Source organism: Macaca mulatta, chromosome 19, assembly GCF_049350105.2.
Source record: "Macaca mulatta isolate MMU2019108-1 chromosome 19, T2T-MMU8v2.0, whole genome shotgun sequence".
Classification (NCBI taxonomy): domain Eukaryota; kingdom Metazoa; phylum Chordata; class Mammalia; order Primates; family Cercopithecidae; genus Macaca; species Macaca mulatta.
Genome location: NC_133424.1, coordinates 23,779,765 through 23,793,891, shown reverse-complemented (window position 1 = coordinate 23,793,891; position 14,127 = coordinate 23,779,765). Strand labels below are relative to the sequence as shown.

Sequence of the window (14,127 nt, the reverse complement as noted above, 5' to 3'; positions counted from 1 at the left end):
ATTCACATTTCTGATGGAGGAGGCCCATTAGATATTGCAAGAATTAAAACCGTCCAGAAAAAATTAGAAGAAATTCATAAAGCTCTATATCCTGAACTTCAATATCACCCTTTAGCCCTACCTGAGCTTAGAGATAATTTTAGGCTCGATGCTCAAACTTTCGATATCCTCAATGCTACTTACAAGTTACTTCAAATGTCCAATACAAGCCTGGCCCACGATTGTTGGCTTTGTCTTAAAATGGGCCCCCCTATTCCTCTAGCTATACCTAACCTTTCATTGTCCTATGTCAATTACTCAAATGAATCCTTAGTAAATAATTCCTGTCCTATTACCCCCCCCCCCTTAGTTCAACCGATGACATTTTCTAATTCCTCTTGCCTCTTTTCACCATCATATAATAACACTAAAGAAATTGATTTAGGCTATGTTGTGTTTGACAACTGTACCTCCATAATCAATGCCACCAACCCTTTGTGTGCCATAAATGGCTCGGTTTTCGTTTGTGGAAACAACATGGCATATACATATCTACCTACAAATTGGACAGGGCTTTGTGTTCTGGCCACTCTTCTCCCCAACATTGATATCATCCCTGGAGATGAACCTATCCCCATCCCCGCTATTGAACATTTTATTTATAGACCGAAACGAGCCATACAATTTATTCCCTTGTTGGCTGGACTAGGAATCACCACTGCTTTTACTACAGGAGCCACAGGCCTAGGAGTCTCACTAACCCAATATACTAAATTATCCAATCAATTAATTTCAGATGTACAGACCTTATCCAGTACTATACAAGATTTACAAGACCAAGTAGACTCATTAGCTGAAGTAGTTCTCCAGAATAGAAGAGGTCTAGATTTGTTAACGGCAGAACAGGGAGGGATATGTTTGGCTTTACAGGAAAAGTGCTGTTTTTATGCCAACAAATCCGGAATCGTCAGAGATAAGATAAAAACTTTGCAAGAAGAACTAGAAAAGTGCAGAAAAGGCCTGGCCGCCAATCCACTGTGGACTGGACTCGATGGACTTCTCCCCTATCTCCTGCCATTTCTTGGTCCTTTACTTACTCTTCTACTCTTCCTCACTCTCGGGCCTATAATCCTTAATCAGCTTATGGCATTTGTCAGACAACAAATCGAGGCCTTCCAGGCCAAACCTATACAGGTCCATTATCATCGCCTTGAGATGACTGAAAATGGTGAGTCTTATTTACCTTAATAAGACCACCTCCCCTGTGTGCTGAACTGGACAGTCAATGACGGGTAAGAGGACACTATCGGAGCCTAAGACAGGAGGGCCGCCCTTGCTGCTGCCTTATCCCATGACGGGCCTAGAAGGTGGGGGTGAGTTGACCCAACCTAAGACAGGCGCAGTTCCCGAGGGGTTTTCTTATCATAAAAATATAAAAAGGGGGACCTGTCCGGAGCTGCACGCCCCGGCCATAGCAAATAACAATTAACGATTAAACGCCTGAGCTCTATTCATTTCCACCTTCTACCTCCTCCCTGTATTTGCCTTTTCTCTTTTGTATCAATACCTCATTAAAGATGGCGCTCTTCCTGCTTCTTCTTCACTCACTTTTCCCGCGCACGCGAAAATTGTTACTTAGTTGTTACTTAACAGCGCAGGCGCAACATGACGTTCTACCGGAGAAACCGAAACCAACCTGGCCACACCCTCGGCAATGAGATCATTTCCGCCTTAGCCCAACCCCTTCCCCTCCAAGTGTATATAAGGCAGTGCATTACCGCCATTAAACGAGACTTGATCAGAGCACTGTCTTGTCTCCATTTCTCGTGTCTCTTGTTCCCCAAATTCCCACCCCCTCCTCCAGGGCCTGCTCTGTCGATCCCGCGGGCCGGGATAAGCCTTATACTTTGTCTCCTAATAGAGGAGTATATAAATTAGCTATTAGAGTGTGTGGCCCTTTGCCAAAAGGACATGATGTTACTAATAAAATTCTTATTATGGTTCAAGTCTCACAATTTATACGCCTAGAGGCAGGGAAACATATTCTCAATAGGGAGGGTTTGGTAGCACAGAAAAAAACTGTTTTTTGGGAAACTTTAGTTTGTAATTAAAAGCCCTTATGTTCATTGCACATTAATGAAATAGTTTTTAAAGAGTTAATTGATATGGGGGTGAATATGTCTATTATTTGTTTAAATTAGTGGCCTATACAATGGGAAAAAAGACAAGTTTCAGTTATACTCACTGGCTTGGGTGCTGCTTCTGTGGTTTATCAAGACGCAGAACCTTTAACCTGTGTCGGTCCTAAAGGTCAACAAGGTCAAGTGTTTTTTTTATATTGTTCCTATCAATATTAATTTTTGGGAACAAGATCTTTCACAACAATTTGCTGCTTTTTTAAACATTCCTCATATTTTCTCAGCTGCCAAAAATATGATGTTCAAAATGGGCTACAATCCTTTAAACTCATAGCCACCACTCCTATTTAGGTGAAACAGTGACCATTATCTAAAGAAATACTTAGGACTCTAAAAGAGTAAGTCAAAAAACAAATGGCCGAGAGGAATATAAAGCCACGTATTTCTGCATGGAATTCCCGTCTTTGTCTTGTCTTAAAACTATAAATGTTTACATTCAACCTAAGGAAAAGTTTACAGCCTGGTCTTCCTAATCCTGCCCTTATCCCACAAAGTTAAAAATTAATGGTCATAGATCTCAAAAATTGTTTTTTCTCTATTCCATTACAACCTCAAGATTGTAAAAAGTTTGCCTTTATTATTCCTAAATATAATAATGGACAACCCATTCAAAAATATCAGTAAAAGCTTCTTCCCCAGGGTATACTTAATAGCCCTACTATATGTCAAAAATTCGTACATAGGACTTTAAATCCTGTAAAAAATCAGTTTCCAACTGTGTTAATTTATCATTGCATGGATCTTCTCTGTCCCTGTTTCTAATAATTCTCAGCCACTTTCTCGATATCAATGGAAAGTTTTACCTCAAGGTATGTTAAACAGCCCTACCTTATGTCAAGAATTTGTCCTTTTGCATCATTACAAACTCAGCTTTCTTTCTATTCACTTCATATTGCCCCAGAAAAAATTCAACTGGATTTTCCTATTCAATATTTAGGTTATACCTTAGGAGCACAAAATATTCGACCTCAAAAAACTCAAACTCGACGTGATCATTTCAAAACATTAAATGACTTTCAAAAGATGTGTCCTGTTTTAGGAATATAATATCTTTTTTCTATTCTAGAAGGAGACAGTCAGTTGGACAACTCATGCCATTTAACTCCTTTGGCTTTACAGGAACTCCAGCTTGTAGAAGAGCAACTTCAAAAGGCCCATTTATATTATCTCCTTCCCAATGTTTCCCTTTCCTTTTGTTTATTTCATACTTTACATTCTGCCACAGGAATGATTCATCAAACTAATCGGCCACTAGAATGGATCTTTTTGTCCAATAAAATATCTAAACGCTTGGCTACTTATATCGATCATTTAGCTAAACTGATCATCAGAGGACGACATCGTCGATAACTTTGGGGAGGAGATCCTTCCTTAATTATCTCTCAATTCTCTCATAATCAGATTACTTATCTTCTTGCAACTTCTGATTCTTGACAAGTTGCTTGTGCTTCATTTGTTGGTCAATTTTCTACCCAATATCCTAAGTCTCTGATCTTTTCATTTTTTAGACAACATTCTGTGTTGCCTTTCTCACCAATTTCTATATTTCCTGTTCAAGGTCCTACCTTTTTTACTGATGCTAGTAGCAATGGTAAGGCTGGATATTGGAGTGTTCATCAATCTCGAGTTACAGTTTATCCTTATCCCTCGGTGCAACAGGAAGAATTGTTTACTATTTTCATGGTCTTACTTGATTTCCCTACTACTAGTTGTAACATTATTAGTAATTCTTAATACGCCGTTTATATTACTTCTTATATTTCTCAGGCCACTTTACTTCTTTGTGCTACTTCTTCTCTTCAGAAACTCTTTTCTTTGTTATCCTCTACTTTGAGCCAACGTCGAGCTCCTTTATTCATCACTCATCTTCGTTCTCATTCTCAACTTTCTGAACCATTAGTTCATGGTAATACTCAGATTGATTTGCTTTTAATCGGCCACCTACATGCTGCAGAACAAAAATATACTCTACATCACACTAATAGTTCTGGCCTTCAACGACGGTTTCATTTAACTCATAAACAAGCTCGTTCTCTTATTCGAGCTTGTCCTTCCTGTGCTCCTTTGAGCATTCCATCCTTCCATCCTGGGGTTAATCCACGAGAAGTCCCTTCTTTTGGACGATTAAAGTATGTTCATCATACCATTGATACCTTTTCTCATTTCTGTTATTACTCATCTCTTAGCTTGTTTCGCCATCATGGGCATTCCTCTTATACTTAAAACTAATAATGCCCCTGCCTATGTCTCTTGTAAATTACAAGTTTTCTTACAGCACTACAATATTCAACATGTCACTGGTATCCCGGGCAACAGTCAAGGTCAAGCCATCATTAAGCGCGCAAATTTAACCTTAAAAACTTAACTGTTAAAAAAAAACAAAAAAAAAAAAAAAGGGGGAAATGAGCCCCCCAAAAAACTAGATTTTGAAGGTTCTTTTTACTTTAATTTTTTTGATTTTGAAGGTTCTTTTTACTTTAATTTTTTTTGAATCAATGGAGACAATTGTAAGACTCCGCTGTTGTAACCCATCTTTCCTCACCTCCCTCGGTGATAGTCCCCACTGACAATTTAAAGATTTGGTATCCTAATGAAGAAGGTAAGTATGTTCAAGGGCAAGTTCTAAAACAGGGACGGGGCTATGCTCTTGGCCTTACAGGGAGCGGACCTGAGTGGTTTCCTACAAGATTATTGAAACCCTGTTGAAAAGAAAACTGGATTCAGCATGCATTTCTTCCATTGTTGGATGTGCCTCGGCGGGGGACTTATTTCCCTTAGTGAGGCTTTATATGAACATTGGACTTATATTCCCTTTCCACCCTTGTATCAGGGACTCGCCTGGGGGGAGGCGGAAATTAAGGTTTTCACCAATGACACTATTTGGATGCCGTCCCCCTATATGGACAAGGACAACACAGAACGGGAAACGGGAATCACAAACAGCACATACCAATTTGGAGTGGAAGGACTTCCAATATGCATGGGAAATAGTCCTCATTGTCTCCGAAAATCGCATGAAGCCTGGGCTGTTCGCTATAATCATAGTCATGTGGCTGCTAATACTGTTATTATTGTAACTAGAAGCTTTTAATATAATCATACTGTATATAGTAATGAAACGATTCCTAGTTCTTTACCTTTTTGTCCTATTCCAGAGGATTCTCCTAATATTGAGGTGCTGGAGTGGCAACAATGTCGGGGAACTAAACCCCAGATTTTATTAGAATACAATGGAATGCAAATAACTGATTGAAGTGTGCACGGTGATTTTCAAATAAAATTTAGTCACATACCTTTGAAATGGCATCGGGTAAATAAAAGTATTGCCGCTAACAGTAATGAAACCTTGGTATGGCATGAAGGCCTGGCCTAAGTACAGAGTCATCTTTGGAAGTTGTTAGCTGCAGGCGATGCCATTAGCACTTTTGTGGGGAATATGTCCCTTAATCTTTCTAACCCGAATAACTCCTTTCATATTCAGTTATATCGAAATACCTCCTGATATATTATTGCTTGTGTCCGTAAGCCCTACCTATTATTAGTGGGGAATTTGACATGGGATAATGATACGGGGATTGTTAATTGTACAGATACGTGTACATTTTTGTCTTGCCTCAATCATTCCTGGTGGCACAACTTTACTGGGGATATTTATATCCTCAGGGCTCGTAAGGAAATTTGGCTACCTGTTAAACTTACGCGACCGTGGGGGGCATCACCTCTTGAGACTTGTATTTGGACTTCTCTCCAGCGAACCCTCCATGCCCTTGGACTTATAATTGCCTCGGTGATGAGCCTTGTCACCATCGTCTCCACTGCGGCCGTAGCAGGGCTCGCTCTTCATCAAAGCATACAAAATGCTGAATTTGTGCAGCAATGGCACGAACAATCTCACCGGTTATGGCTTCAACAACGAAACATTGATTCTCAACTTGCTGAAAGATTGGACAACATGGAGCAAGCCTTGACATGGCTTGGAGATCAGCTCACTGTACTCAGTACTTGGATAACATTACAATGTGATTGGAACTCCACTCAATTTTGTGTAATGCCTGTGCCTTTTAATATCTCTCAAAATTGGACCATAATCCGAAAATTATTAATAGGCCATAAAAATATTAGTTTGGACATCCAAGAGCTCACTCAGAACATTTTCGAAGCATTTTGACAACAATTACATGTGTTGTCCGGAACTGTAACCCTTCAGGAGATGGGTCAACGCCTTGCTGCCTTTAACCCATGGACCCAGATGAAAACATGGATTTCTACAATCTCTGGAAGTATATTGCTTTGGGCACTTGGATTGGGTCTACTTCTTTTGGTGATTCGATGCTCCCTCCGTCGCCTCCAAAAACAAAAGAAAACACAAGAACAAATATGGGCTACCTTTTTAGGATTGAGGCAAAACAAAAAAAAAGGGGGGGGGAAATGCAGGGGCCTTTGAAAACAGTATGCTGAGAATAGATAGGGCTCAAAGACAGTATCTCCAATTGAACTTTTAATGAACTCCCGTAGGCGCCAAGAAGGCGGGCAGATAAGGAAGAGCATAGAAACAAGGAACTGAGTAGAAGTTTACATCTGGAAAAAGAAAGTTTGTTTTGCATTGCATTCTTTCTGCTGACATGGGGTTTATGGAGTATAAATAAAGTGAGGCGGAGGCTCTGAGTGCGGCCACCATGTTCTCTGTGTGTCTTTGTCTTTTGTGTGTTCTTTCATTCTCCACCACCCCCGCCACGGACCCCAACAATACATCCCATCAATACCTAGTTTATTAAGAGTTTTTAGTGCCCTTTCCGGTAGTGACGACCTACCCACACGAGAACATGCCTCTCACAAAGGATTTCCTTCATCCCTCCCCAGAAGAGGAAAAGAGGAAACACAAGAAGAAACGCCTGGTGCAGAGCCCCAATTCCTACTTTATGGATGTGAAATGCCCAGGATGCTATAAAATCACCACGGTCTTTAGCCATGCACAAACAGTAGTTTTGTGTGTTGGCTGCTCCACTGTCCTCTGCCAGCCTACAGGAGGAAAAGCAAGGCTTACAGAAGGATGTTCCTTTAGAAGGAAGCAGCACTAAAAGCACTCTGAATCAACATGAGTGGGAAACCATCTCAATAAATATATTTTAGATTTAAAAAAAAAGTTTTTAGCATAAAGTGCTGTTGAATTTTGTCGAAGGCATTTTCTGCATCTATTGAGATAATCATGTGGTTTTTGTCTTTGGTTCTGTTTATATGATGGATTATGTTTATTGATTTGCATATGTTGAACCAGCCTTGCATCCCAGGGATGAAGCCCACTTGATCATGGTGGATAAGTTTTCTGATGTGCTGCTGGATTCGGTTTGCCAGTATTTTATTGAGGATTTTTGCATCGAAGTTCATCAGGGATATTGGTCTAAAATTCTCTTTTTTTGCTGTGTCTCTGCTTGGCTTTGTATCAGTATGATGCTGCCCTCATAAAATGAGTTAGGGAGGATTCCCTCTTTTTCTATTGATTGGAATAGTTTCAGAAGGAATGGTACCAGCTCCTCTTTATAACTCTGGTAGAATTCAGCTATGAATCCCATCTGGTCCTGGACTTTTTTTGGTTGGTAGGCTATTAATTATTGCCTCAATTTCAGGGCCAGTTATTGGACTATTCAGGGATTCAACTTCTTCCTGGTTTAGCCTTGGGATGGTATATGTGTCCAGGAATTTATCTATTTCTTCTAGATTTTCTAGTTTATTTGTGTAGAGGTGTTTATAGTATTCTCTGATGGTACTTTGTATTTATGTGGAATCAGTGGTGATATCCCTCTCTTATTAGTCTTACTAACAGTCTATCAATTTTGTTGATCTTTTCAAAAAACCAGCTCCTGGATTCACTGATTTTTTTGAAGGGTTTTTTTGTGTCTCTATCTCCTTCAGTTCTGCTCCGATCTTAGTTATTTTTTGCCTTCTGCTAGATTTTGAATGTGTTTGCTCTTGCTTCTCTAGTTCTTTAACTGTGATGTTAGGGTGTCAATTTTAGATCTTTCCAACTTTCTCTTGTGGGCATTTAGTGCTATAAATTTCCCTCTACACACTGCTTCAAATGTATCCCAGAGATTCTGATATGTTGTGTCTTTGCTCTCATTGGTTTCAAAGAACATCCTTATTTCTGCCTTCATTTCATTATGTACCCAGTAGTCATTCAGCAGCAGGTTATTCAGTTTCCATGTAGTTGAGTGGTTTTGAGTGAGTTTCTTAGTCCTGAGTTCTAGTTTGATTGTGCTGTGGTCTGAGAGACAGTTTGTTATAATTTCTGTTCTTTTACATTTGCTGAGGAGTGCTTTACTTCCAACAACGTGGTCAATTTTGGAATAAGTGTGATGTGATGCTGAGAAGAATATATATTCTGTTGATTTCAGGTGGATAGTTCTGTAGATGTCTATTAGGTCCGCCTGGTGCAGAGCTGAGTTCAAGTCCTGGATATCCTTGCTAACTTTCTGTCTCGTTGATCCAATGTTGACAGTCAGGTGTTAAAGTCTCCCCTAATTATTGTGTGGGAGTCTAAGTCTCTTTGTAGGTCTCTAAGGACTTGCTTTATGAATGTGGGTGCTCCTATATTGGGTGCATATATATTTAGGATAGTTAGCTCTTCTTGTTGAACCGATCCCTTTACCATTATGTAATGGCCTTCTCTGTCTATTTTGATCTTTGTTGGTTTAAAGTCTGTTGTATCAGAGACTAGGATTGCAACCCCTGCTTTTCTTTTGTTTTTCATTTGCTTGGTAGATCTTCCTCCATCCCTTTATTTTGAGCCTATGTGTGTGTGCACATGAGATGGGTCTCCTGAATACAGCACACTGATGGGTCTTGACTTTATTCAATTTGCTTGTCTGTGTCTTTTAATTGGGGCATTTAGCCCATTTACTTTTAAGGTTAATGTTGTTATGTGTGAATTGATCCTGTTTTTACGATGTTAGCTGGTTATTTTGCTCGTTAGTTGATGCAGTTTCTTCCTGGCATCAATGGTCTTTACAATTTGGCATGTTTTTGCAGTGGCTGATAACTGTTGTTCCTTTCCATGTTTAGTGCTTCCTTCAGGAGCTCTTGTAAGGCAGGCTTGGTGGTGACAAAATCTCTAAGCATTTGCTTATCTGTAAAGGATTTTATTTCGCCTTCACTTATGAAGCTGTCTGGCTGGATATGAAATTCTGGGTTGAAAATTCTTTTAAGAATGTTGAATATTGGCCCCCACTCTCTTCTGGTTTGTAGAGTTTCTGCCAAGAGATCCACTGTTAGTCTGATGGGCTTCCCTTTGTGGGTAACCTGACCTTTCTCTCTGGTTGTCCTTAACATTTTTTTCCTTCATTTCAACTTTGGTGAATCTGACAATTATGTGTCTTGGAGTTGCTCTTCTAGAGGAGTATCTTTGTGGTGTTTTCTGTATTACCTTAATTTGAATGTTGGCCTGCTTTGCTAGGTTGGGGAAGTTCTCCTGGATAATATCCTGAAGAGTGTTTTCCAACTTAGTTCTATTCTCCCTGTCACTTTCAGGTACACCAATCAGACGTAGATTTGGTCTTTTCACATAGTCCCATATTTCTTGGAGGCTTTGTTCGTTTCTTTTCACTCTTTTTTCTCTAACCTTCTCTTCTCATTTCATGTCATTCATTTGATCTTCGATCACTGATACTTTCTTCCACTTGATCAAATTGGCTACTGCAGCTTGTGCATGCCACGGTTTTCAGCTCCATCAGGTCATTTAAGGCCTTCTTTACGCTGTTTATTCTAGTTAGCCATTCGTCTAATCTTTTTTCAACGTTTTCAGCTTGTGATGGGTTCAAACATTCTCCTTTAGCTTCGAGAAGTTTGTTATTACTGATCATCTGAAGCCTTCTCTCAGCTCGACAAAGTCATTCTCTGTCCAGCTTTGTTCCATTGTTGGCAAGGAGCTGCGTTTCTTTGGAGAAGACGTGCTCTGATTTTTAGAATTTTTAGCTTTTCTGCTCTGGTTTCTCCCCATCTTTGTGGTTTTATCTACCTTTGGTCTTTGATGATGGTGACGTACAGTTGGGGTTTTGGTCCATTCCAGACCCTGTTTGCCTGGGTATCACCAGTGGAGGCTGCAGAACAGCAAATATTGCAGAACGGCAAATGTTGCTGCCTGATCCTTCCTCTGGAAGCTTCGTGTCAGAGGGACACCCGGCCATATGAGGTGTCAGTTGGCCCCTACTGGGAGGTGTCTCCCAGTTAGGCTACCTAAGGGTCAGGGACCCACTTGAGGAGACAGTCTGTCCATTCTCAGATCTCAAACTTCATGCTGGGAGATCCAGTACTCTCTTCAAAGCTGTCAGACAGGGACGTTTAAGTCTGCAGAAGTTTCTACTGCCTTTTGTTCCACTATGCCTTGCCCCCAGAGGTGGGAGTCTACAGAGGCAGGTAGGCCTCCTTGAGCTGTGGTGGACTCCACCAAGTTCGAGCTTCCCAGCCACTTTGTTTACCTACTCAAGCCTGGGCAATGGTGGATGCCCCTTCCCCAGCCTTGCAGTTTGATCTCAGACTGCTGTGCTAGCAGTGAGCGAGGCTCCATGGGCATAGGACCCTCTGAGCCAGGCGTGGGATATAATCTCCTGGTGTGCCATTTGCTAAGACTATGGGAAAAGTGCAGTATTAGTGAGGGAGTGTCCCGATTTTCCAGGTACCATCTGTCACAGCTTCCCTTGGCTAGGAAAGGGAATTCCCTGACCCCTTGCGCTTCCCAGGTAAGATGATGCCCCGCCCTGCTTCCACTCACTCTCCATGGGCTGTACCCACTGTCCGACAAGCTCCAGTGAGATGAACCCGATATCTCAGTTGGAAATGCAGCAATCACCCATCTTCTGCGTCACTCACACTGGGAGCTGTAGACTGCAGCTGTTCCTATTGGGCCATCTTGGAACCTCCCTTAAATCCAGAGTCATTTATTTATTTATTTATTTTATTTATTTATTTTTTTTGAGATGGAGTCTGGCTCTGTTGCCCGGGCTGGAGTGCAGTGGCCGGATCTCAGCTCACTGCAAGCTCTGCCTCCCGGGTTTACGCCATTCTCCTGCCTCAGCCTCCCGCGTAGCTGCGACTACAGGCACCCGCCACCTCGCCCGGCTAGTTTTTTGTATTTTTTAGTAGAGACGGGGTTTCACTGTGTTAGCCAGGATGGTCTCGATCTCCTGACCTCGTGATCCACCCGTCTCGGCCTCCCAAAGTGCTGGGATTACAGGCTTGAGCCACCACGCCCAGCCAGAGTCATTTATTTTAACTGCACACTTGGGAATAAAACACATCTTGGGCTATAGGCCAAGAACTTTCAGAGAAGATAACTTACAAATTGTGGGAAGACCTGGTATAGAAACATTTACCCCTATGCCTTAAGGAGTAATTCTGTCTTTCACTGCTAATTCCAACTATTAACTTGGAACTACAGAAATATAACAAGTCATTATACCACAAAACATCTTGTTATTTCTATTTTAGATTCAGGGAATACACATGCAGATTGGTAGCATAGGTATACTGCATGGTGTTGAAGTTTGGACACTTAACTATCCCATTGCCCAGTGTACACTACACTTGATAGGTAGTTTTTCAATGCTTGTCTCCCTTTCTTCTTCCATCTTTTTAGAATTCCCAGTGTTTACTGTTTTCATCTTTGCTTCCATGTGCACCCAATGTTTACCTCCCACATATAAGTGAGAACATGTGTTGTTTTACTGATCTGTTAAGTTGCTTACATTAATGGCCTTCTGCTGCATTCATGTTGCCACAAAGGACATTACTTCATTCTTTTCTGTGACTGCATAGAATTGCAGGCTGTATAAGTACCTCATTTTTCTTATCCAATCTAAGATTTATAGGCACCAATTTCTCCTGAAGTCAGGATGAAGTTGAAACAGATACCTGTTTCTCCACAACTTCAACATGTTAATTTTTGACTTGCCATAACAGACATTCTAACTGGTGTGAAATTGTATCACCTTGTCGTTTTGATTTACATCTCTGATAATTAGGGATGTTAAGCATTTTTTGAATGTTTATTGGCAACTCTTATGTCTTCCTTTGAGAAGTGTTGATATTTTCTGCTTTGTCAAATTAAATTTCTTATAGATTTGATATATTAATCACTGGTATGCACTTTGCAAATATTTTATTTCATATTGTAGGGTATCTGTTTCCTTTGTTGATAGTTTCTTTGGCTGTGCAGAAGCTCTTTAGTTTAATTAGATGCGAATTTTTGAATTTTTTCACACTTTTAAGATGTTATTCATAAATTCATCCCAGAGGCCAGTGTCTAGAACAGTGCTTCCTAAATGTTCTCCTAGGATTTGTGTACCTTGAAGACTCACAGATAAGTCTTTAATCTATCTTGACTTATATTTTCTGTATGGAAAGAGGTAGGGGTCCACTTTTTTCTGCATATGACTAACCAGTTTCCCCAGTACCATTTATTATTATTACTTTTGAGACAAAGTCTCACTCTGTCACCCAGGCTGGAGTGCAGTGGCGCCATCTTGGCTCACTGCAACCTCTGCCTCCCAAGTAGCTGGGACTACAAGTGCCTGCCACCATGCCTGGTTAATTTTTTTATTTTTAGTAGATGGGGTATCACCATGTTGGCCAGGCTTGTCTTCAACTCCTGACCTCGTGATCCGCCAGCCTCAGCCTCCCAAAGTGTTGGGATTACAGGCATGAGCCACTGCGTCTAACCCCCATTTATTAAATAGGGAGTTATTTTCCCTTTGTTAATTTCTGTGGGCTTTGTGAAAATTAACTTGTTTGTAAACGTGTAGCTTTATTTCAGGGTTTTCTCTTCTTCTCCATTGATCTATATGTATATTTTCACATCAGAATCATATACTGGTTACTATAGCTTGTAGTACAATTTTAAATCAAGTAATACGAGGTCTCTCTTTTTTTTTTTTTTTTTTTTTTTCCCTGAAGTTGCCTTGGCTATTTGGGCTCTTTTATTGATACAAACTAGTTTTCTTTGCTGGGTCCAGTGGCCCATGCCTGTAATTCCAGCACTTTGGGAGGCCAAGGCTGGCATATCATGAGGACTTCGAGACCAGCCTGGCCAACATGGTGAAACTCCATCACCACAAAAATACAAAAATTAGCCAGGCACAATGGCAGGTGCCTACAATCCCAGCTACTCGAGAGGCTGAGGCAGAAGAATTGCTTGAAACTGGAAGATGTAGGTTGCAGTAAGGCCAGATTGTGCCACTGTACTCCAGACTAGGTGACAGAGTGAGACTCCATCTTAAAAAATAATAATAATAATTTAATATGGTTCACTTACCATAAACTCTTAATATTCTAATTTCTATATTTTCTAGCAAATTTTATATTTGTCACATTTTGGGTAAGAATCTAGTAAGACTTTCTTTTTCAAACAATATTTTTTCTTTTTACAAAGAAAGTAGCTCCATGCGAACTGATTTAATCCTTGCGCCTGTGGACATGTATGCCATTTATCTTAATTAACTGATCTGAAAGTTACATTGATAAGCAAACTCTCCAGTTAAAACCAATTTTTCAGTGCATTAAAAAACACCAAAGTTCTCATCAAAACCCACAAAATACCATGTGAAATGACATGGCATGAAGAAAACTGGGAAGACTGTAGTACAGAAAAAGAAGAAAACTGGGAAGACTGTAATACAGAAAAAGAAGAAGGGCCACGATGCATACATGGGTGGAATACACATAAAAAGACAAACAAAGCTTAAGATAATTAGAAAATAAATGAAGCAGAATTTCTTTTTAAATTCAGCAAAATTCAGCTTTGCAGCCTGAAAAAAATGTCCTCTCCACATGAAGAATCAATGTTATTTGTTTACCTTTGATATTTTCTACCTGACTTGAAGTTGCAAGTTTCACATGAATATGTATGCCTTATTATGGAGTATCTGTTACCCAGCAAGCAAACTGTCATGTTTCTTTGCTA

At 40.3% G+C, this 14,127-nt stretch overlaps 1 pseudogene; it reads left to right on the top strand.

Moving 5' to 3' along the window:
- The first annotated feature begins 6,966 nt into the window (after positions 1 to 6,966).
- Positions 6,967 to 7,276, top strand: LOC696068 (small ribosomal subunit protein eS27 pseudogene; annotated as a pseudogene).
- Positions 7,277 to 14,127: the final 6,851 nt, after the last annotated feature.